A 24340-nucleotide genomic window follows, 5' to 3' on the forward strand; every position below is an offset into this window, starting at 1 on the left:
CGGGCGATCCGCAATAACTAAATTAGGTAAAACGAAACTTAATCGATAGTCGTACGGGGTTGTCTTATCGTATAACTTGTAAGGAATTATTTTGTATTATTTTATATTTTTGATTATAATATTATTATTTATGTTTTAACGGAAATTCAGTTATTAATACGGTATAAATATTCTAACGGCGAGGATATGAAGTCTAACGTTGAAAATACTTGAACTTATGTTTAAAGGTCGAAAACATAATTATTGCGTTAACGAAACGGTTTTTAGAAAATTAAAGTTTACGTTTAAGATTATTAAACGATTTTTAGTTACGGTTTACGAAAACGAAAAAAAATCTCGGTTTTTAAGTGTGAATGGTGAGATATATTTTATAGTTAATTTACAAAATTTTTATTTAATTTTAAATTTTTTTTTTGTAAATTTATTTTGATTTTTAATTGATTAAAAAGGTGAATTAATACTAATAAATTGAAATTAAATAATATAAAAAAATGTATGTTTAACCCGGGTTTTGAACCCGGGTCTTGATATTATAATATCAGTGTTTAACCAATTGCTCTAGGGGAGACATTCGTTAAGATTATGGTTTTAATTATATATATATATATATATATATATATATATATATATTACTAATTTCTAATGATTTTTAATAATAATAATAATAATACAGAAAACCGGTTTAAAAGAAAAGGAAATGTGTTTGACCCGGGTTCGAAACCCGGGTCTGTTGGATACGAGACACAAGGTTAACCAGTTGCACTAGGAGAACAATTCAGTTTAAACATGAACTAAATTATATATAAACACATCCAACCAGTCATCTCCTTCATTGAAACCCTAAGGTTTCAATTGGAAGAACTGGTTCATGTATGAAGCAATAATCATAGGGGTTTTGTTCAGTGGTCACCCGCTGTTAATATGCATATATGAGTTACTTTAAAACGTGGTGTTTTGGTGGGGAACGACACTTCGCCAGAGCCGAGGTTTGAGCGCGATATTACGGCCAAAACAGGGAGAATTAGAGAGAAAGAGAGGTGTGAGCGAGTTGGGACGAGGGAGGACGTCCTATTTATACTACCTAGGGGAGCGTCTACGCGTCAATTATGGTTAATGGTGATTCCGTGATTTCCGGCGACGATTAGGAGTTTATTTACGGCGAATAAATGCAATTAACTTGGTGTTGTTTAATATTGACGGCAAAACATTATTATATAAATAAATTGGGTTAAAAACGCGTTTAAGTCGGTGTTTAGGCTACGCCGGCGCCGGATTCCGGCTGCCGGAAAATCGTGAACGGGAAAGGGGGTGGGGCTGGGTTAAGGTTAATCTATTATAATAATAATATAATTTAAATGATATTTTCACTTTAAACCCTCAAGTTTAGGATTCCTTTAAGTTGTAAATTAATATTTAGATTTTCACTTCTAACCTTGAACTTTATAATTTATACTTTTCGTTTTTTTTTCTTTTAATAATTACGACTTTTGGATATTTACGCATTCAACCCGAAAGTTGATTAACGTGAAGCTCGAGATTTATTTTCGTAAACGAATAAACGTACTAACCATCGAACGAACACTGAATATTAAACGTTGGGAATATTTTATTAATAGTAAACGATAAACATAAATACATGGAATGATAAACCGAGTCGGAAAAACATTGACGAATGTCAAACGAATCTTGAGAATATATCTTTATATATACATATATATATATATATATAAATAGTTGAAGTCAAAAATCCAAAAATTTAAAACAGGTCGGGTTTTCGGGTTTGAAAAGTAACGAATGTTACACACTAAGAACTCAGTCCTAATTGTTGATGACCAAAATCATTAACTGATAAACTTCAAATATCATTGATTACCCAAGAACATTTTCAAGCATACAAACAAAATCCAAAAGTTAAGGTTAAAGTACCACAAATCCAATGAATAACTCAACCCTACACCCTGAGATGGTCACGAGCGGATTAACCTAGCATATGCATCTTGAATGGCCTCTTTGATTCTTGAATGGATGATGGCATGGATGATTATGGTGATTGGGAGGTGTTAAGATGGTGGAGAATGGCCCCAAAATCGTCTAAGGGGGCTAGGGTATGAAGGATAGCCGTCCTAGGGTTGAACCGGGCTAAAATATGGAAGAAAAAACCTAAAAATCATGTTTTTCCGCCCAGGCGACCGTAAGCTACAGTCACACCACCGTAGGCTACGGTGGAGACTGTAGCCTACGGTCTTCATCTTCTGCCTTACGGTGGCAGTCCCACCGTAGGCTATGGTGGGCCTGTCACCCACCATGGTGCTTCGTCTGTAACTTCTTCATTTGAACTCCGATTTATGCCCCGTTTTCGGCCACGTCTTCGTCTTCAAATTCTCTATCATTTCATGCAATAAAACCTTCATTTCCATTCCATCTCCTATGCTCCAATTTAGCTCCTTTAAGCTCCGACACACCTGTAATCATAAACTCAAACAAAGTAATCGTGTTTCCGGCATATAAACACACAAAACATGTGATATGACTCATTTAACATAGGATATTTCACCCACACATCAGTTGTATGACTGAGGATTTCCTAATTGATTGGTTGTTTAAGAAAATGATCGTTTATTTGGTGGAACATGTTTATACGAAGTACTTGCCTTTTCATTTTCAAAAACTTTGCTTTTACTTGAATTATCCTCAGCCTCAAAACTTGATGATGAACAACTTGATATGTTCATCTCAACAGGCCTACTTTCATTGACACATTTTTCAACAAAAGTTTCGTCATAACGGTTTCATAATCACAACTCGTGTCCATTTCCACCGACCCACTTTCTTTTACACAACCTGCTGAACAGGATGAATCACCACTAGAATCAATAGTTACAGGTATTGGAGCAGTTGCTTTAGAAGCTAGAGGAACAAATGTTGCTGATTTTGGTACATAACCAATTCCATATACCATCCCTTCCTTTGGATGGGCATTATAACTAAAGTGGGATAGGCTAGTGTAATTGTCATTTAAAGGTGAAGGGAGGCACAGCTGAATAATCATAGCCTAAACCCGCCTTTTGTTTAGCACCCCTTTATGCTACAAGAATATCATTCAACTTACCTGATGCTAATTTAAAATTTTCAGCAGTTAATTCAAGTTTCTTATCGGAAAGCTCAGATTCTAAGATTTTAACTTTAGCCTTAAGCTCTGTAATAATGTTTATATAATATTTAACTGCTTTATCTGATTGAAAAATTTTTAGTTTCAAATTAGCAGCATGTTGGACGTGATTGGCTGAGAAAAGCTGAGCCTACACCAGAATCAGTAGAAACACCTGCATGATTCAGAGAACCGACATGATTGTCCATTTGGAGTTTATCATCCATCTCAAAGGATTTGATGGTAGAAGTCAATTATATGAGTGCTGTGGTGTTCAAGTTTGTGATTCTTTTCATGGTGGTTGTAACATCTTGGATTTTTCGTTTACGTTTAAACTGACCGGGAATAATTTAGACTTTCATTATTAAACAAAAATAATATATTTAAGTTTCTAATGTTCAATTTATACCCCTCATACTTTATATAATGTCTAAATCCTTATTTAAAACATAAAAAGTTCAATAATATACCAAATATCAAACTACAGGGACTAAAAATGCAAAAAATGAAACTTTCCCCATTGTGGCCCGGGGCGCTGCGCAACGGGGTACCTGCACAGATCGTTTAAGCCTTAGTTCGTTTTCTAGTTCGTTTAAGGTATAAAATCGTTTATTTTAGGCATGTTAGAGTGAATTAAGGTCAAAGTAAACATCATACAACTAAAATACCATTCCTAATTCATTTTCCTTTGTCCAAGATCAGATCTTTGTGAATAAATTGAAGATTCTTTCCTTAAATCGCATATACTTGCTTAAACGGGCCAAAAAGTCCGTATTTGGTTCGTTTTAGCTATTCTTATATAAACACATCATAATTCCCTGCTATAAACCTTAACCTAACCCTACTACATCTCCTCCATCCGTCACCTACCTCTGCTCATTCTCAAACCCTTCGGTTTTTTCATATTCGTTAAAGACACAAGCCTTGACGTTTGACTTTGCTTATACGTTGATCTTTGACTCGTTATATCTCTTGATCCTTTCACTTTCCGGGTAAGTTGTAAACTATAAAATTGTTCATAAATATTCCCTAGTTAATAACCTTCAATCAATTTCTGAGATTGAAGGGTATTGACTGGTCAATTGCTTTAAAATCCGATAAAGGGTAAAATAGTTAACAACTTTGACTTCTCGCTTTCTCATACTTCTGGTCGGATTCAATGTTCGGTCCAGAAGACTTTTCTTCTCGTAATTAAATTTTAAGGTTTTCGACCAAAACCCGACTCCCGACTCAAAGTTTGGATTTTGGTCAGACTCGACTCGTTTAAACATTAAAATCAACATAACTAGAGTTCTACTCATCCATTTGGATTGATTCCAGCGGCATTAAGTTCGTTTTTATTTATAGTTTCATATCACAAAGTTTCAGATTCTGATCATTAATCTCGTTGGACGTGTATTGGACGACTCGCTTAAATCATTAGTTCGTTTGTCGATTTTATTAATCACTTGCCTTCCGTCTAAGGTGAGTTTGATCATTCCCCTTTTTATCTACTGTTTTCAAATGTTTTGGGGACATATGCGTGCTTATTCATATTTTCTATCTATATATATACACAAAATCGCAAATATAATCATTGTGTGAATATCAGTTGAATGTTATTTGCTAGTTGCTACATGTTTAATTGTTTACTTGATAACGTTTCGGAGAGGTCCAACATATCCCCTTGTAAAGGGTTCTCATTAGTATGATCATACGACCGTCTTAGTAACCGGAGTGATTCGCTTGGCAAAGGTAAAATGACAACCTTAGTCATTGTAATCAATGCCCGATTCGCTTGGCAACGATTTCATTGGCGCACACAATTTGTTATATGCATGTTTGTTATGATTCGATTGATTATTATCACATGGTTGGTTTGCGCATTTATCATTTATCAACTATATATATATATATATGCTATTATTTAATGTTTCAAAATTGGTGATCATCTCACTCAACATGTGTTGTTGACAAACTCCATTTTCTACGCATATGAAGGTTGCTTAGATTGAAGTATGGATATGTAGTCAAGACCATAAGTTATATTGAAGACAAACTTAAATTTAATTGATTGTATTTATTTAATTGAATTGTTTTGTTGTATTTGATTATTGTGTGTACATTTGAATTAAAATAATTAATTAGATAATGTCACATTTTATTTATGATAGTATCTTCGAGCTGTGAGCAATCGGATCACGCCCCGGCATTTCCGCCTTAGGTTGGGGTGTGACAGTGGTGACACTGCTGTTCCACATGTATGGTAATGAATTTAACAGCTTTTTGTTGATCTCAGACATGTCTTTAACAATACCAACACTTCTCATCTTGGTAATCAATGCTTCAAATCTGTTGAGAAGAGTAGTAACTGATTTTCCTTGAATATAGTTAAACATGTTGAAATCTTCGTTCAACATCTCTTTTCTACTTTCCCTCATATCGAGATTTCCTCCAAACTTTTCTGCAAGGGCATCCCAAAAGTCTTTTACCGTTGAGCATTCACTCAGAGTTAAAGCTATATCAGCCGACAGACACACACTAATCACTCCATAAGCTTTCTCATTATCAAGCATTAATTTCTTGTCATTATAGTTAAACGTTCCGGAGGAACATCAACGGGACCATTTGGTGTCATGGTAGTGGTTTCTGTGGTCCATTCTTAATTGAACTCAACAGTGCAAAGTTATTAATTCTTAAAGAATTCTTGAACCTCCACTTCCATTCATTAATATTGTTATCAAAATTTAATAGCTTAGGTGGTTTGTTCGTGGTTTCAGCCCTGTTCTCAAACATCAAGTAATTCTTTAGTGCTTCCGGATCGTAAGACATTTTCAAAGCAGATATCAAGCCAAACAGTCTTGAAAAGGTGGCAAATTCTGTTAGAAACACTAAGTTTAAACGAATCGCACAGAAAAATGCGATCCAATTGGTTTGTAACGCGATTGGTTTCTTTTCAGGATGCGATGCGATTTGTTGATGCGATTCTTTTCGGGGCGCAATGCAACTGAGTTCAAATGTGATTGGTTTCCACAGATGCGATTGGTTTGAGACTTGCGATTCGATTGGTTTGGAATGCGATTAAAATCTAAAAAGAGATGCGAATAAGATTTCAAATGCGATGCGATTTGAACTCTTAAATGTGATGCGATATGAATTTCAAAACACGATGCGATTCAAAATCAATATGCGATGCGATTTAAAATGTGGAGAAAACCAAGTCGCTTAGATCGCTGTTTGGTACGGATTCAAGTACAAACACACTTTTGAAGCTTCAAACACCTTAAGGAACCCGAAGAACACTTAAACACACTTATACACCCCTTTCAAACACTAAAACAAGACCAAAATCCAAGGTTGTGACCTAAAAACCTCAACTAGAAGAACCGAAAGCTCTGATACCAATTGTAGGTTCCTAAAGAGCGGATCTAACAATGTTCTTAATCAATCTCAAACTACAAGCTAGCAGAAATTACTTGTAGCAGTCAAGATCTCGGATCTTGTTGTGCGTTTGTTTATTTCCAAAGAGGAAGGAAAGAGGGAGTAAGGTAGAAAGAAAGTGGGTGAGAGTTAGTAGATATTGCAAAAGGTTAGTTTGCATGGATAAGTCTCCATTATTTATAATGTGAGACTTGCCATGCTTATTTCCATACATTGGCTCATATGGGTTTTTTGTTTGTATCGGTCAAGCCCAAACATACAAAGAAATAAAATGAAAGGTAACAAATACATTGTGAACAAAACGAAATAATACAAAAATCTACATTATGTAAATGGGCCCTACAGTTATTTATACATTTTTAGTTTTCAAGAAACCCTGGTCAACTTCAATCTGCTTTGAAAAACTTTTTTATTTTTGAATTTTGAATGTCTATTCAACTTTATTAATTTTATTTAATACAGATAATTTTCAAAATTTGCTTTAATTTATTTTTCAAATTGGTAATTTTTAAAAAAATCAATCAACAAATTACACCCCTGAGTCAATTTAACTAACACATTTTTTCATCGTCGTACTAGCACTTTATCTTTTGGGGTTTTTCCCCCGAGTGTTATAACATGTGCTGGTTAGGTTTTCTCTTTCAATTGTTATCCTGAATGTTAGTACCGTATCAATATCACAATGAACTGAACCGATACTAAATTTCCCACGCATTACTAACCCGTTGGAACACGCGGCGCCACTGTCTAGTTTAACAACAACCACCTTCATCATCATCATTATCGCTTTAACTTGTTTTTCAAATAAGTAGTTTTTCTAAAACCAATTCACAAAATTTCTACTATTAGGTAATTTTAAACAATCCCAAACACACTGAATCAAACTTATTTTGTTAGAGGAGTGATCGTGATTTGGAAGGAAACGGTGTTATTATGTTAGGATATTTTGGTTGGTCCTCTTTCTCATTCAGACTTATTTTGTGTCTGATTGAATAAGAGGTCAGAAAAACCATTTAGATGTAGCTTTTTAACGAACCAAACATATCTGAACGAATAGCGAAGATGATGTGAATGTTACTCAAAATAACCCTTTTCCACATTTTAGCAATCAAAAATCCCAAACACCCTGTAAATCACCTCCCGTACAAACTACAATACGTCACACCGCCGTACGACTGATTTGACTCTCACTATACACACGCACACCTACCTACAGAATCAACACTCTCCGTGCTCTCATTTCATTTCTCCCTAAAACCCTAATTTCATCATCCTCTTCAAACGGTAATTATAATTAATTTCACAAATCACAATGCTCTCTTCCAACAATGATCTTCACTTAATCTCTCATTTCGCTTTATAATCCACCTGAATTTTATGAAATCATTGTTGTTTCTACTGCTGCCGCTTTTATGTTGTAGTTGATTACTTCTAATTAGCATGCATGATTGAGCGTTTTAGGGCTCAACATTTGCTTTACTGGTTGCATTGTATGACTTGTGACTGTTTTTGAGTTTTTCTCAAGTTGCATTGAATAATGCATTTGAATTTTGACTGTTATATACATTAGGTGAAACAACTGAGTTTTATTGATAATATATGAAATTGTTGCTGCTGCTGTTGTTTGTTGTAGTTGATTACTTTAACCTTTTGCTTTCTTGCACTCCTAATTAGCATGCAACATTGGAAGAGGATTGCTGTAATTTGCTTGTAATATGTGTGATTGTTGATTTCCTAGGGTTTTTGAGTGTTTATACTCTGTTTTAGGGCTCAGATTTGGTTTCAATGGTTGCATTGTTTAATATCTGAAGACTTTTGAGTGCTTTCTCAAGTTGCATTGTATAATGCGTTTGAATTTTAACAAATAAAGCTTCTGATGCATATATTAGGCTAAGTAAATGCAGTGTTCAAATCTAAATTTCTGTGTAGTACTAAGTTAGTATTTGACTGTTGGTGTTATGCGTTATCAAATAACTTCAAGATTAATATAGTGTTAGCACCTAAATTGTATTTAGTACTTGATTATGTGTCTAGACTTTAAGTTTGGTTATGAAGAGTAATTATGATTGCTGTCGAAAATGATAATACTTTCTAGTAGAAGCTGTTGTGTTATGTAGCTAATGTTGATGTCTTTATATTATTATATATTCAAATCAGCAAGGATTCCTGTGGATGTAAAAGATGGAGACTGTAAATGGTGAAAGTGCTAATGGTTCCTCACACTTATCACCGCCAACAAGTGCACCTTTGTGTGAAGTTATAGAACTTGATGTGGAGACAGATCATGAAAATGGTCTAAACCATTCGGTTATTAGTAGGCCTGGATTTGGAAGCAGTGGAAGATCTATTTCGTTGCTTGTTAATCACTTCAAAGTTTCTGTCAAGAATCCAGATGAGATATTCTACCAGTACAGTGTATGGTATTGAAGTTTTAGTTTTTGTTTTTGTTTCATAATCTTTATAGTCAAGCATGTATTTCTATAATGTCATGTTAATGCAGGTATCCATCACTTCTGAAGATAACAGAGCAATTGAGAACAAAGTTTTAGGAAGAAAGATTCTTGACAAATTATACCAAGCATGCTCGTCTGAACTTTCTGGTAAGAAATTTGCATATGATGGAGAGAAGAGTTTGTATACTGTTGGGCCTTTCTCAAAAAACAAGTATGGGTTCAAGGTTGTTCTAGAAGATTCTTATGCAAACCGGTGTGTCAATATTTTCATACTTATTAGCTTTGCAGCAGTTGAACATTTTAACTCTTTGAAGATTTTAGCTAAAGTAACTTTACTTTTTGCAGTGGAAGCCCTGCTCATGATGGGATTCCCAGTGAATATGGTAAAAGGGCAAAACAGTCTTTTCAGGAGAAGAGTTTCAAAGTAGATATCAGTTATGTTGCTGAAATACCCTTAAAGTCGGTTGCTATTGCCCTTCAAGGATCAGAGGCTGAAAAACTTCAAGATGCATTGAGGGTTCTTGATACGATATTGAGACAACAAGCAGCTCAAAGGCACTTTTTTGTTTTCTTTCCATGAGTGCTTGTCGGTTTTTAGTTTTTATTATATTTTTAGCTTATTATGTCTATTATTAATGCAGAGGATGCCTTTTGGTTAGACAATCATTCTTTCATGATGACTCAAGGAACTTTAGTGATGTTGGAGGGGGTGTCACAGTATGCAGTGGATTTTTTTCTAGTTTTCGTCCAACAATTGGTGGTTTGTCATTGAATATGGGTATTTCCTTTGTTGACTTACAGTTTACTTATGGTAGATGTTCTTCATTTGATTATTTACTTATTGCATTTGTTTGGGTAGATGTGTCATCTACAATGATTATTACTCCTGGTCCGGTGATTGATTTTTTAAAATCTCACCAAAATGCACGTGATGCTCGGTCTATTGACTGGCTAAAGGTAATAACACGGTTATAGACATCATTTTCTTTCTATTTACTCACTTGCAGTATATGTGCATTTTCTTAACAGGCCAAGGAAGTGCTTAAAAACTTGAGAATTAAAACAACACATAGCAACAGGGAGTTCAGGATCACTGGGATGAGTGAAAAAACGTGCAATCAACAATTGTTAGTTTTTATCTTTTTTGATTGTATGTCTGTAACTCCCAATTGTGTGACAATTGATTTTTTGTTAATTTTAAGGTTTCCTATGAGAGTGAAAAAAGAAAACGGTACATATGATGACCAGACTGTAAATATTACAGTTCTTGATTATTTTACCAAGCACCGTAAGATTGAAGTTAGTTACTCTGCTTACTTACCATGCATTGATGTTGGTAAACCAAATAATCCAACTTATTTGCCTATGGAGGTTGTATCTTAATTTATCCTTTCCTTTCTCTGTATGTTTTTTTGAGAGAACCTTCTAATGATATTATTTTCTCATGGTTTCTAGCTATGTTCTCTTGTTTCACTTCAACGGTATACGAAGGCATTATCTACATTGCAGAGAACATCTTTAATTGAAAAATCTAGGCAGAAACCTCGAGAGAAAATGCAAGCTATAACAAATGTAAGTCTTTATTACTCTCTTCATCCTACATATCATGGAGGTGGCTACATGGGCTGGTTTAGGTCTGCAAATGAACCGAATGTTTTGTGAACCCTTCTCCCTTTGTTTGGGTTGACCATAAACATATATATATTTTTTATAATTTTGTTAATAGTCAAAGTTGTTAGGTAAAATGATCTAGGAAATTTGTGCATACTAAAACACTTAAGGCGACTTTCGTCCCATTTGACCCGTTAGGGTTAAAACATAAGCTGGATCGACCTGTTTATAAGAAAATTGGTTATATTTGCCACATTGCTGTCTTTTTTTATTTTGTAATTTGATCAGTTATTTAACCTATCAGGCTATGAAAAACTATCATTATGATGATGACCCTTTACTAGCTTCATGTGGAATTTCTATTGAGAAACAATTTGCTGAAGTTGAAGGCCGTGTTCTTGAAGCACCAAAGGTTGTTATTTACTTTTATTTTATAATGCATCTCTTTATATTTCTGGAACTGTGATCACAATATCCTTTACATTTGATATCTTTGCGATTGTAGTTAAAAGTTGGCAATGAAGAAGACTTATCTCCTAGTAATGGAAGATGGAGCTTTAAAAACAAGGTATTTATATATATATTCTTATACATGTTAAATTATAAAGAATTGCAGCTAATGTATCTATTATTTTTCAAATTATTTTTCTTGCAGAAGCTTTTTAGTCCCATCAAAATAAAATTTTGGGCAGTTGTTAATTTCTCTGCAAAGTTTGATGCAAGTTTTATTTCACGGGAACTCATAAACTGTGGAATGAATAAAGGAATTGTAGGTGAACAATTCGCTAATTCTTTGTCCGTTTTTATTTCAAATGTTTTGATTTTGGTTTTTAATTTTCTCAGATTATTGATCGTCCATTTTCACTAATGGAGGAAGACCCGCATAATCGAAAATATGGGCCCGTAGTACGTGTGGAAAAAATGTTTGACTATCTTTTGGCAAAGTTCATACGTCCTCCTCAGTTTCTTCTTTGCATATTACCAGAGAAGAAAAACTGTGACTTATATGGTAATTACTAATTCGTTTATTTGTTGTATAAAATGCATTACATCTAAATAATGTCAATGGTCACACCTATAAAATTTATATATTTAATTTATGAAGGTCCTTGGAAGAAAATGTGTTTAAGTGATCATGGAATTCCTACACAATGCATATGTCCACTTAAGGTCACTGATCAATATCTCACGAACGTGCTTTTGAAAATTAACTCAAAGGTATTGTACTTAAATCTTTATATTATTTTGTTTATCTATAAACTTATATCAACTTATATATTTTTGTTTTCCTGTCTTAAGCTTGGTGGGATCAATTCTTTGTTGTCAGTAGAGCAGTTATCTTGTATACCCTTCATACATGATACTCCAACAATGATAATGGGGATGGATGTATCTCATGGGTCAACGGGTCGACCCGATATCCCGTCAATTGCTGCGGTACTGCTTTATACTGTATTCCTTCACGGGCCACTTCTTGGCTTGTAAATGAACCTAATGAACGTGAAGGCAGCATGTGCGTGTTTGTTCGGTTAACTTTAACCAAACAAATGACAAACTTAACACTTTAACCAAACAGATTTTCTTGTTCCTGTTCGTTCATTAAGAAAATGAATGTGTTCGTATTTGTGTTTGTTTATGTTCATTTGCTAATATACTAAACAACGTTCACGAACATAAACGTACACCAATTTAAATTAAATGTGAATATTCAAATTAAGGTCTAAAATATCATTATCTTTACATCCAACATTTTACAAGTTAACAAAGAGTTCTAAAATTTGAAAACTAAATTGATTTCAAAGTAATATAAGTAAGAAATTTGGCAAACATACAAACGTAAATGAACAAACATAACGAACGTTCATGAGCATAAATGAACGATTGAAACATGTGTTCATGTTCCTATGTTTATTTAAATGAACAAAAGATTGTGTTCATGCTTATTCCTTAATTAAATGAACGAACATCCCACCGATCAGTTCACGATGGTTCACTGAACATTTGGTTTGTTGACTTTGTTCACAGGCCTAGTTATTTTTGTTTCTTTACTAGGTGGTTATTTATTATTTTGTTTATTTGTGAAAAACGAGCATGTTTATAGATTGTTGGATCTCAATCTTGGCCATTGATTTCAAGATATAAAGCATGTGTTAGGACTCAATCATCAAAGGTGGAAATGATTCAAGGTTTGTTTGAACCACAAGAAGATGGAACCGACAATGGCATGATGAGGTAGTTTTGTAAATATTTGTGTTTTTAAGATAATTTCATGGTATGTTAGACCTAATTTTTTTATTTACTCGTTCGACCTGTTTGGTCATATTTCAAACAGTGAACTACTCCTGGAGTTTTATCGAACAAGCAACAAACACAAACCGACTCAAATTATAGTCTTCAGGTAAGTATCAGTGCTGTCAGTATCTTTTTTGATGAAAATTGCATCATCTTGACATAATTTATGCAATTGTCTTTTTTTTTTCTCAGGGATGGTGTGAGTGAATCCCAGTTTAATCAAGTTCTGAATTATGAGTTGGATCAATTGATCAAGGTATGAATATTATGTTCTCTTTATGAGTGGGTCAAACGGGTCAAACTAATAGTTTTAGGTAAATACAGGCTTACCAGTTGCTAGGTGAGGGTGATCCACCTAAGTTCACAGTGATCGTGGCTCAAAAGAGGCACCACACAAAGCTCTTTAAAGCTAACGGCCTGAAAATGTCCCTTCTGGTCTGTTTTTTTTTTAATAATTATTATTACTTTTACTTGTTTTCCTCTGTTAAACAATTAAATAATTAACCTCTTTTATGGTTATGTGTGTTCAGGTACCGTAGTAGACAATAACGTGGTGCATCCAAGAAACTATGATTTTTACATGTGTACTCAACCGGGAATGATTGTAAGTTTCTAAAACCCTTTTATTATTATTTATTTATTTTCTATTATGTAATAAGTCTAGATCTATTTGCTTTTTTACTCCGCTTGCTGGCAATCTGGCATTACATGCCAGTAGTGGCACATAATAATGTTTACTTGTTAAAGGATATTATAGACACATTTACTTGAGAATGGGTCAATTTGTGTTATGTTTAATCTTTAATGGGTGAAATAGATAAACAAATACTGTTAGCTTCAAAGGCTGAAATTTTCTCCCAAAGGATACTATTAATGTTTGAAATCTTCTAAATAGTTTCATTGAAAAATAGATTACCGTAATCATATAATTTTTGTACACTGACAGGGGCACTAAGTAATAGACCTGTAAACGAACTGATCATCCAGTGTACCGTTCGGCAGGAAGCTCATTTATGTTCGTCTATTTAATAAACGAACAAACATGAAGACATGTCTTGTTGGTTCATTTATGTTCGTGAACTTTAATTTAAATTCATTTATGTTAGTTCGTTACGTTAATTTATGTTCGTTATTGTACGTTTGTTTAAGTTCTTTCTGTCGTTAATACATTCATTTAACTTTTTTCTTTTGGCCTTTTACAATTTAGTCTAGTTTTAATAACTAAATAGGCCCAACACATAGTTATCCACATTTATTTTTAATTGGTTTTAGCCTGATTATGTTCATGAACCGTTCCTTTATACTGTTAACAAACTGACATAAATGAACACAAAACACTTTCATTTTCTTAGCCAACGAACAAGAAAATCCCGTTCATTTAATTGTTCATGTTGGATCGTTTGCTCGGTTAAAGTTAAACAAACGAGCACGAGCATGCTTCGTTCTTGTTCGTTCTGTTCGTTTACGAGACTACTGAGTATTTATATAGAATTTAGAAATATTTATATATTTTTCATTTGCAGGGTACTTCTCGTCCCGCACACTACCATGTCTTGCTTGATGAGATTGGTTTCTCTCCTGATGCCTTGCAGAATCTAATCCTTAACCTATCATATGTGTGAGTATTGAAGCTAGGGATTTATGCTATTCCATGCCATGTGATTTTTAGAAAATAGCTAGGGCATTTTTGTCAAGTCAATCATTTTTATTTTTTGGGTTTGAAAATTATTTTTTCTGACAAAGCAATGAGAACTTGTTAGTCGATTTTTTTCTGTAAATTGCATGACGTGTTTTCAAACCATTGAAGTTTATATTTATCTATTTATTATTTTTTTTTTGTATTTCATTATTGACCTTTGAAATGGCATCACAGATCCCAGCGGGGCAGCGCCGCAACTTCAATAGGTATTTCCTTCATCTGTAGCACACTTAAAGTCATATAACCTGAACACGACCAGTTAAACCCGTTTATCTAAACTTGTCAAATGGGTTGAAACGAGTTGACTCGCCAACTTTAACCAAGTGAGTTGGTGGGTTGACACTTGACCATTCAATTGAACAGGTTAAACAGTCAATCTAAAAACAATCATTTTAATGCATAAAACTACCTACATCATTTTAATTCAAAACGTTTGATTATTGTGAAATAAAAACAAGTTATAGCCATATGACTTTGGACAACTAGAAAATTACAAAAATGAAACTATCATTTTTTATAATTTTTTTTGCAGTGGCACCCATTTCTTATGCGCATCTAGCCGCCCGACAAATGGGCCAGTTTATAAAGTTTGAAGATTTACATGAAACCACGGCTGGAACAGGCATCACTTCCATAGGAAGCATACCGGTCCCCAAGCTACCTAAGTTAGATGAAGATATTGAAGATTCCATGTTTTTTTGTTAACGTGTGGCATTTAACATCATTATTCACCATGATACACACCTACTAATTTCTAGAGTCCTTAATCTTAGTTGTAAATTTACTAGACGCTGCGAAGTCTTAGGTTTTGGGGGTCAGTTTTTGATAGTTTGTGCAGCAGCTGATTGGTCTTAAACTAGTTTCTTGTTTTGGGATGTAGCAGATTTTAAGATGTGGGTATTTTTTAATTGAAGGCAGCAGTCATGTGGGTTCATGAAACGAGTCATAACTTAAGGCTTAATATGGTATGGTCCTTTTGGACTCTCGATTTAAGTGCACTTGTAGCTTTACTTGGTTTTGGTTCTACCCTTTTAATTAAGAATTTACTAACCAACTGTATATATAAATATAATAAATTAATATGTGAAAGAAGTTATATATCGACTGTAAGATCAATACAAATGTTTCTTTTGAGTTTTGGCATGTTCATGCTGAGTTCAACCAACAGATAAACTAATTGAATAAAGGTGAATGGATGATTTTAAATTTACATTTGGACCGGTTTTGTATTAGGGGGAAGGGGCACTCATGGGTACTATCCATGCACCATTCAATTCTTTACTGCCATCTCATTTCTACCCTTAAGTACCTGTAAACCACAAAATCACTGGCAATGCATACTCATAAGTACCATAGAATTTTTTGTTTGTTTTTTAGTTCTTCAAGTACAATAAATGTAAAAAATGAATCAATTTTATGTGGTAAGCATTTGCCAAGGAATGAAGCCATACACCCTATCTACATGGGGTGGTGACGGTTTTGTCATGTGGTTTGAAGCCACACACCCTATCCATTTAATATAAAGAGTTAAGGAAATTCAAAAATAAGAGCATTTCACTTAATTATAAACCTTTTTCTTGTGTTGACTGGCATATCATTGAAAGTGGCTTATTACAAGATCTAACAAATGATCATATACGAAAGCAACTAATGATAAACACTTAAGATATAATGAGAGTGATAAAAAGGTTTTATTTAGTTACACAGTCATCTTCATCTTATGGATCATAGTTAAGAATATATACATGTACATATTTGTTGAATGCTAAACTAAGTTTTAAAGAGTATTGTAATAATGCCAATAATCTCATGAATATATGCATAGTGTTCAAATATAATACACTATTGTGATACATAAGATCAGTAAACAATGTACGCATGTGGTTTACACGGTTCTCTACATCCTAAATTGTATTCATTCAGGTTTTGTATCGAACCTATGTATATATACACATATGCCGATCATTGTAAAAAGTTCTTAACTTCTTTTTAGGAAGATAACCAAAGACGAACTTCTAGTGATGAGAGGGGTGAAAACATTGTTGAAAGGGTTGATTATTTTATTGAAGATTAGCACATGATTATTTATGGAGAGAACGCATGTTCCATTTTATTTAATTTTTATATTAATTGTATGTGATAACAACTAATTAACTAATAACTTTGGTTGCTTATTTAGAAATTAGTGTGTGTTTTCAAATCCACTTTCTTTTATTCATTGGTATTTGCTGTTATTACAATAATTAATGTGAAGTGAATTTTTTTTCTGAATTGATTATTAGACTTGGTATTAGAGCATTATGTTATGAGATCCAAACATATCTATTTATAGGTGCTTAAGCTTAGCATTAATAAGTAGTTCTAAGTAAGTTGTAGACCTAGGATAAGTATGGATAACATATGTTGTAAAATGTTTGTAGGATTAGCAATTTATTGACAGGAACTTCAAACTAATTCGCAAAACTATGCATCAATAGTTTCTAACGTCTACTTTTTATTTACCTTAGAAGGATCTTTAAAAAATCAAATTTAAATAAGAATATATTAGAATGTCGTCTAAGATTAGCTAATTAAATAAAAATTTCATGTAATTCTAACTTTGTGACATTGACATTAACTGTTTTACAAGACAAAACACAGTTGTAGGCAGCACACATGTCAAAATCCTGAATTAAGTATGCCTGAGATTACATTATAGTAAACTCAAACAAGATTAGACTTTTGTCATGTTAAACGCCAAGTCGTCAAGTATTTGCTTTCAGATATTACTACTAGAATGAAGTATATCATGAACAATTAGTGGGAATGTAGTGAACACGGGGGGTTAAAACAAAAAATATAGATTTAAAACATCATTTGAAAAGCATCGGCTTTTTTTTTCTAAATTTGCAAGAAACCAAATCACATAGTTGTGTGATTCAACACATTGTTATTCAATCTAATATGTGATGTATGATTGTTGAATATGTTTGTGGTCTAGTTTGATTGATTCTTCTTGTTATTTTCTATGCATTTACATTACTTCATTCATTCAATCAATTATCTTAGAGTATTTCTATCCCAACACAAACAAATTACAATATACAAATGAAAGATAACTAACTATAAAGAATGAATCAAACTAAAATATAAGATGAAATGGGTTGTATATCTCTTGAATCTTCCTTTGGAGTTGATAGTATTCATTACTATGAAGTTGGAATAAGAACCGACCTTGATAGTCTTCATTCCTTTTGGGTTTTTGCTCCCAAAGGGGTCTTCCCCGAAATGAGCCAAAAGTTAGGTTTCATATCTATCTTGGGTCGTGCATGATTATTCAGGTGTACAAGGTTATGTAACTATGTAAGCTTACGAAAATCAGCTTGATAAGGTTTTGGTTAAGACATGCACATCTGTGTACATTATATAACTAATAGGTTTTATACATAATATATTAACATGTACATTATATAACTAATAGGTTTTATACATAATATATTAACATGAATATATATAAACCAATATTTCTAAAATTCCAGCACATGGCCGTTTAACAATGTTGACTTTGGCTTTTGCATCAAAAGTTTCCATGATCATCTTCCTTTATTTTCATATATTTATCCCTTGGCCACCCAAACCTACAAAATCCGAATATAAATCAATTAAGCGCCAATTTAAAGAAATTTGTCACACATATGGACGAAGCTCTTTGGGGACCAGGGTGGCCCCGGTCACTGTCGTTTTTTTGTTTAGTTAGGTAAATTTCGCGATTTTTCTTGAAAAATTTTATAGGTATTAAGCGCGGTCACCTCCGAGGTATTTTTCCAAAAAGCTACAGTCACCACTGATTTTATATATATATATATATATATATATATATATATATATATAATACCTCATCGTTGATTTTTTATAAAGCCTCATAGTTTTTATAAACAAAAGTTACAAAATAGTAGTCAAATAGTAAAAAGCTTTGTTTTTATAAAACTCAAAATTGAAAGGGCTATTTGTAAAAATAAAAATTTGTTTAAACAACATAAAAAACGGGGATTGATTAGGGTTTGGATTTGAAAACTAATAAACCTGTTACCTCACCTCATGTGCGACCCTGTTCCAACCGGAGACCACCAGCCATTTCTATCCGCCGTCTACTGCCATCCACCCGTTGCTCAGTGCTGTCAGCAAAGTAATAATTCGTCTTTGTGCTGTTGTTAAACATTGTATTGCATTTATATTGATTAATGTTCAAGGTTATAAAATTAGGGTTTGTAATTGTGGAATTGGGGATTTAGGGAAATTGATCAACTAAGCTTGTAATTGGTATTGTATGGTGAAATTTTAGTTTAACTCATCTTATTGAATCTTCTTAATTAGATAAGATGTCAGAAGAGTATTTCGCGAATAGTTTGGTGATTTACATAGAAAAAGAAATTGCTGAAAGATTTGATTTGGAATCCATAATTGAGCAATTCAAAGGTCTTAAAGGTCGTCGAGCTGCTTTGTAATTTTTTTTCTAGGTACTCACCCTTCCCCTCGTATTATTATGAATATTTTTTTGCCTTTGTTGGTTAAAAAATTATCTAGTTTTTTTTTCTTTTTTATTGTAAGAACAATCATTTGAATGAATAAAAAAAATAGATATATAGATGTCATATTGTTTAATCCAACCCGAACCGAATCACTGATACGAACCGAATCGTCGACCCAAAAATTTTTGGGTCCATGACTTTGATCACCCCCATGATGAAGCCCAAGCTTCGCCACTGAGTCACACAAAAAGATCCTTAAATGGTGGACAATATGTATTACTACTATTAGTATGAATATTTATTCGCATGTAACTGGGAAGGGCATACATAATTGTAGGATTTATGGACCGGTTCGGTTAAGTGAACGTGGATGATCGAGTATTGACCCGTTAGAGTTACATTTTGGGTAACGAGTGTGAAACGTTTAAGTTAGTTAACTGGATATGACATATATTAACGAGATTTTATGAACCGGGCTTTTGAAAACGAGAGATGGGCTTGGTGGCCCGCATTAGCTTAACTAGTTTATTTATAAACTAGTTAACCTATTATTATAATTTAACCCTTGCCACCAAAAGATAATCAATCTCTTCCATTACTCTATACCACCACCGCCGGCCTCCCTTGCCGCTGCCGTGTGCTGCTGCCACTGCTACAATCCACCGCCGTTGTCGCTGCCTAGTGCACCGCCATCGTCGGGTCTCGTTTGTCACCTAGCGTTGCTCGTTAACTCTCGGTGTCTCGATCGGCTAATTAACCGTGGTAAAATTATATATATATATATATATATATATATATATATATATATATGTCGGTCTACATTTATATATATTTAATTGGTTGTGGCATTTACTGTGCTCGTATGACTTGTAATCGGATCCTGTCGGGTTTTGTTTTGGTGCTGATTACTCGTTTATATTCCGCTGCGCATTTATTAATTAACTGAATTAATTATTATTTGTCATAATTATTAAACCGGGTTTTAATCACCACTAAAACCCAACAACAATGTCATGGTGAAATACTGATACGAAGATTTGATATTTGCTTGTCAAGGCATCACTGGTGAAGCTTACTTAGGTCCGGGGGAACCCCCCCCCCCCCCCCGGTTTTTTCACGTAGTAGTGTAAATTTACCCGTTTTCGCCCCAAATTTTTTATACATAGTGTAAAATTAGACGTTTTCGGCCGAAAATTTGAGTCTGGCCCCCCATCGTTTGTGGACTTTGTATACATTTTGAGCCCCCCCCCCCCCCCCCCCCCCGAAAATTTCGCCCGAAAGTAAATTTTTTTATTGGGTTTAAATAATTAAATTTTAAATAGTTTATTGAGTTATAATTTGGGTTGTGTAAGCTTAATAAATTGTGTAATTGGGCTTAAGATTAAGAATACAAATCTTTTTTCAAAATAAAAAATTTCGGGCCTACTAGAATGATCGAGCCGGGGGTGGGTTGTTTACAACATGTAATATTAAAGTATTTAATTATTTGAAGTTATAAAACGATTCTGGTTGAATAAATATAAATGAGCAATCTAAGCTCTTAAGTACACAACTATATGCTTACATTGACATAGTTCTTTTTTATTTTTTATTTTTTTTTTTGGTGTGTGGCTGGCCATTCACATAGTTATGTCATTGGCTAAGCAAAAATAAAGCTAAAGGAACAACATCCCACCAAACTATGTTTATTTATGCACGCGGCACATGGTTATGTTATATTTATTTTCATTATCATTTTCTGTTAATATATTTATTATTTATTTTGTTCTTTTTGAATGACAATATACTATTTTTTTTATTGGGGGGGGGGCGGGGATGTGCATTTAAGCAGGATTTTGATCGGCATAGCTTTCGTACCATATTAAAAACCCAGCTTATCGTATTACAAATTAGTAGAGTTATTTGTGTAACTTAATGAAATTGATGGTTACCGTATTAAAAGATTATGTGATAGATTATGCGAATTAATTTAAGTGGTGGGGCAGCAAATGCAAAAGGTGGTGACATAGATTTAAAAAAAATATTTTTATATATATTCCCTTCCTAAGATCATTAATTACATATATATTTTTTTTGGAAAATAAGCTTCATTCAACACAAACGACTTGCAAGTCCTCAAAACGAGGGCCGCAAGAAAAACCAAGTTACATCAACCCAAAAGGATCTTTACACCAATCGCTCCATTCTATAGATTTAAATCTAAACCTATTTCGAATCCAAAAATACAAACAAGATGTAATCAATTACATATTTTTCCTCTTTAAAAATCCATTAATTATATATTTCCTCAAGTCAACAAATTAATTACATATTTTCCCCTTTTAAAACATATATATTACATATATATCCATTTTATTAAATGACTATTTTAACCTTATTCTTAATAAAAGATTTTAAATATTTACTCTTCTGAAAACATATGCACATAGTTATTTATTTCTTTAAAATTAACTTATTGAATAACTTTTTTTACTAAATATTTTTACCGATGTCAAACATGTTAACCAGCGTTAGACGCGTTACGCGTCTGAAGTTGGTTAATGCGTTCGAAGCCGGTTAACGCGTCTGACACGGGATAACACGTCTGACACTGGTAAAAATATTTTAGTAAATTTAAGTGTAAAATATTAATTCAATAAGTTAATTTAAAAAAATGGATAAATATGTATATATGTTTTAGAAGCAAAATATGTAAAAAAAAATGTTAAGAATAAGAGTAAAATAGTCATTTAATAAGACATGTAAAAAAATGTTAAGAATAAGGGTAAAATAGTCATTTAAAAAGTTATATTTAATGAAATAGATAAATATGTAATATATGTGTAATAGGAATGGGAGATATGTAAGTGATTTGTTAATTTGGGAAAATATGTAATTAATGGTTTTTAATGAGGGAAAATATGTAATTGACTTTTTTAGGTTGGGGATACATGTAATTAACGGTCTTAGGAGGGGGGTATATGTAAATGCCCCATTTCAAAATTGTCAATTAACATTTACTCTTTTTTTAATTGCGTTTGGAACCATCCTCAATATTAGGATGAGCCTTTCTAAGACGGGATGTCAATCTTCCATACTGATTTGACGCTACAAGTCTGACTCACCAAGAACACCATCAATGAGGAACCCCATCATCGTGGGAAACCAGTTTCGAACTTGAGAGTTAGTCCCTAGGCTTTGGCTGGTGAATCAATTTAGGATAGAACATGGTTAAGGGTAGATTTTGCACATTATTGATAGTTATAACATTTTATAAAATAAACGAAACTAATCCGGGCGACGAGAAATGGTTAAAAGACTAAATAAAACAATAAATTTATTGATTTGACTAAACATCAATAGTCTGAATAATAAAATAAAATCTAACAGGGCCGGGTTTTTAGGATCCCAAATCGACGATGTTACACAGTGGGTGTTGGTAAGGATGGTGTTCAACCCACAGTAGACCTTAGAAGGTCTTATAAGTGCATGGGCCAAGTTTGCACCAAGAAGAGTTTGTACAGACGTTTTTTTTTAATGAAACATCTTCAAAAAAACAAACAGCCTGCAAATGGCAATGTATGCACGTAGTGTGCAGATTGCACGACACATGCAAAAGAGTCAACGCATACCTTAATTTGAAAAATAAGCGGCACCTTTATGCTGATGGCCAAAACTAGATGACAAAATGGTCGATTATTATATTATTACAATCTTCAACTTAGTTATGCAATAAGGCTTGTACCTCATGCCTTAAAAGGACATACATTACTTTGCTTTTTATTTTATTTACTTTTAATCCTACTAGTTTTCATCTTAGAGCATTCTCATCCCACCCTTTATCTTTAAATCAAAAATTACACTAAAACTCACTACATTTTCTCTCTCTGTTTCAATTAAATAATACTTTTTATACATTTTATCATTACCTTTACTCTTTCCTTCACTCACAACCACTCTCAAAATATATTAAAAAATTATAGGGGATGAACAGTAACTTTTCAAATATATAAAAAAATCACTACTTTCTCTAAAATATAAAAACTCTTCACTCACAACACCCTGAATACTTTTTTCGCTTTCAACTTTGAGGGGTGGGATGAGAATGCTCTTATACATTTAACCCCAATACTTTTTTCGCTTTCAACTTTGACTCGTATACTTTTCAACTTTTATAAATTTTTCGTTTTATGTTTCGTTGTAAATTTTTCGAGTTAACACATGTTGCAATGTGCATATGTGGTTCAACGTTTTTACCTTTATTTTTTCTCGTCAATGGTGTGTTGTGTTTTAAATTTCGGTCTAGTTTTCCAGCATTAATAGGGGTAACAAGCATGCATGGTTCAACGTTTTTACGTTCAGTTTTAGTGTTTCATTTTGTGAGCTTTTTCAGTGTTGGTGGTCGCTAGCGGCGGAGTGACATTGATGCTGCTTGACAGGGTTTCACACCCACGCCGCAAAGCGTGCGTGGTTAGCGGGGGGGGGGGGGGGCTTAATACTAGTTCATAATTAAAAGGATGAGTCACTTGCATATGTTTTGCATTTTTCACACTTTGTGCTATCATGAATGAAAATAATATTTATATACGTATATATAAAATATACATACGTATATATAAATCAATATCAATACTCTTTAATAAAAATTTACAATGTTTTGTGTCACACCCCGACCTAAGTCGGAAATGCCGGAGCGTGATCCGATTGCTCACAGCTCAAAGATACTATTATAAATATAAGTGACAAAATCTAATTAATTATTTTATTCAAAGTATACACACATTATTCAAGTACAACAAATAATTTAAATACATGAATATAAGCTCAAATAATGATTATCTTGATTATAACCTAAGGTCTTGTCTACGTGTCCAAACTTCAATCTTCAATACAACCAACCTGCATATGCGTATAAAATAGAGTTTGTCAACATAAAGTTGAGTGAGAATATCACCAGTTTTGACACAACAATATACATAAGCATAACATGATAAGTGCGGTAAATGTAATCAAACCATAACAAGATGTAGACCGTTGCCAAGCGAATCGGGCGTTGGTCACCAGAAGGAACACCTGCTATATGATTGATTGAATAGTAATCCCAATATACGATTGATTGAATGGTAACACAAGTAAGCAAGTAGCACGCATGTTTGATTAAATCACTCACAATAACACGTATGCATTTGTTTGAATATATATATAGTATGAAATACGGATACGTACGCAT

At 33.3% G+C, this 24340-nt stretch overlaps 1 pseudogene across 1 annotated transcript; it reads left to right on the top strand.

The window, feature by feature from the left end:
- The first annotated feature begins 8709 nt into the window (after positions 1-8709).
- LOC143557092 (protein argonaute 16-like) lies at positions 8710-15369 on the top strand (annotated as a pseudogene). Its single transcript, XR_013139511.1, has 22 exons — positions 8710-8983; positions 9069-9274; positions 9367-9576; positions 9663-9799; positions 9881-9978; positions 10051-10148; positions 10224-10392; positions 10477-10593; positions 10937-11044; positions 11138-11200; positions 11288-11401; positions 11476-11641; positions 11738-11850; positions 11932-12069; positions 12734-12864; positions 12965-13030; positions 13117-13180; positions 13249-13359; positions 13455-13528; positions 14448-14542; positions 14798-14829; positions 15156-15369. The product of XR_013139511.1 is annotated as a protein argonaute 16-like (transcript).
- Positions 15370-24340: the final 8971 nt, after the last annotated feature.

This window comes from Bidens hawaiensis, unplaced genomic scaffold (genome assembly GCF_021521415.1).
Source record: "Bidens hawaiensis isolate Kalapana, Puna unplaced genomic scaffold, B.hawaiensis_p1.1 tig00018812_1, whole genome shotgun sequence".
Classification (NCBI taxonomy): domain Eukaryota; kingdom Viridiplantae; phylum Streptophyta; class Magnoliopsida; order Asterales; family Asteraceae; genus Bidens; species Bidens hawaiensis.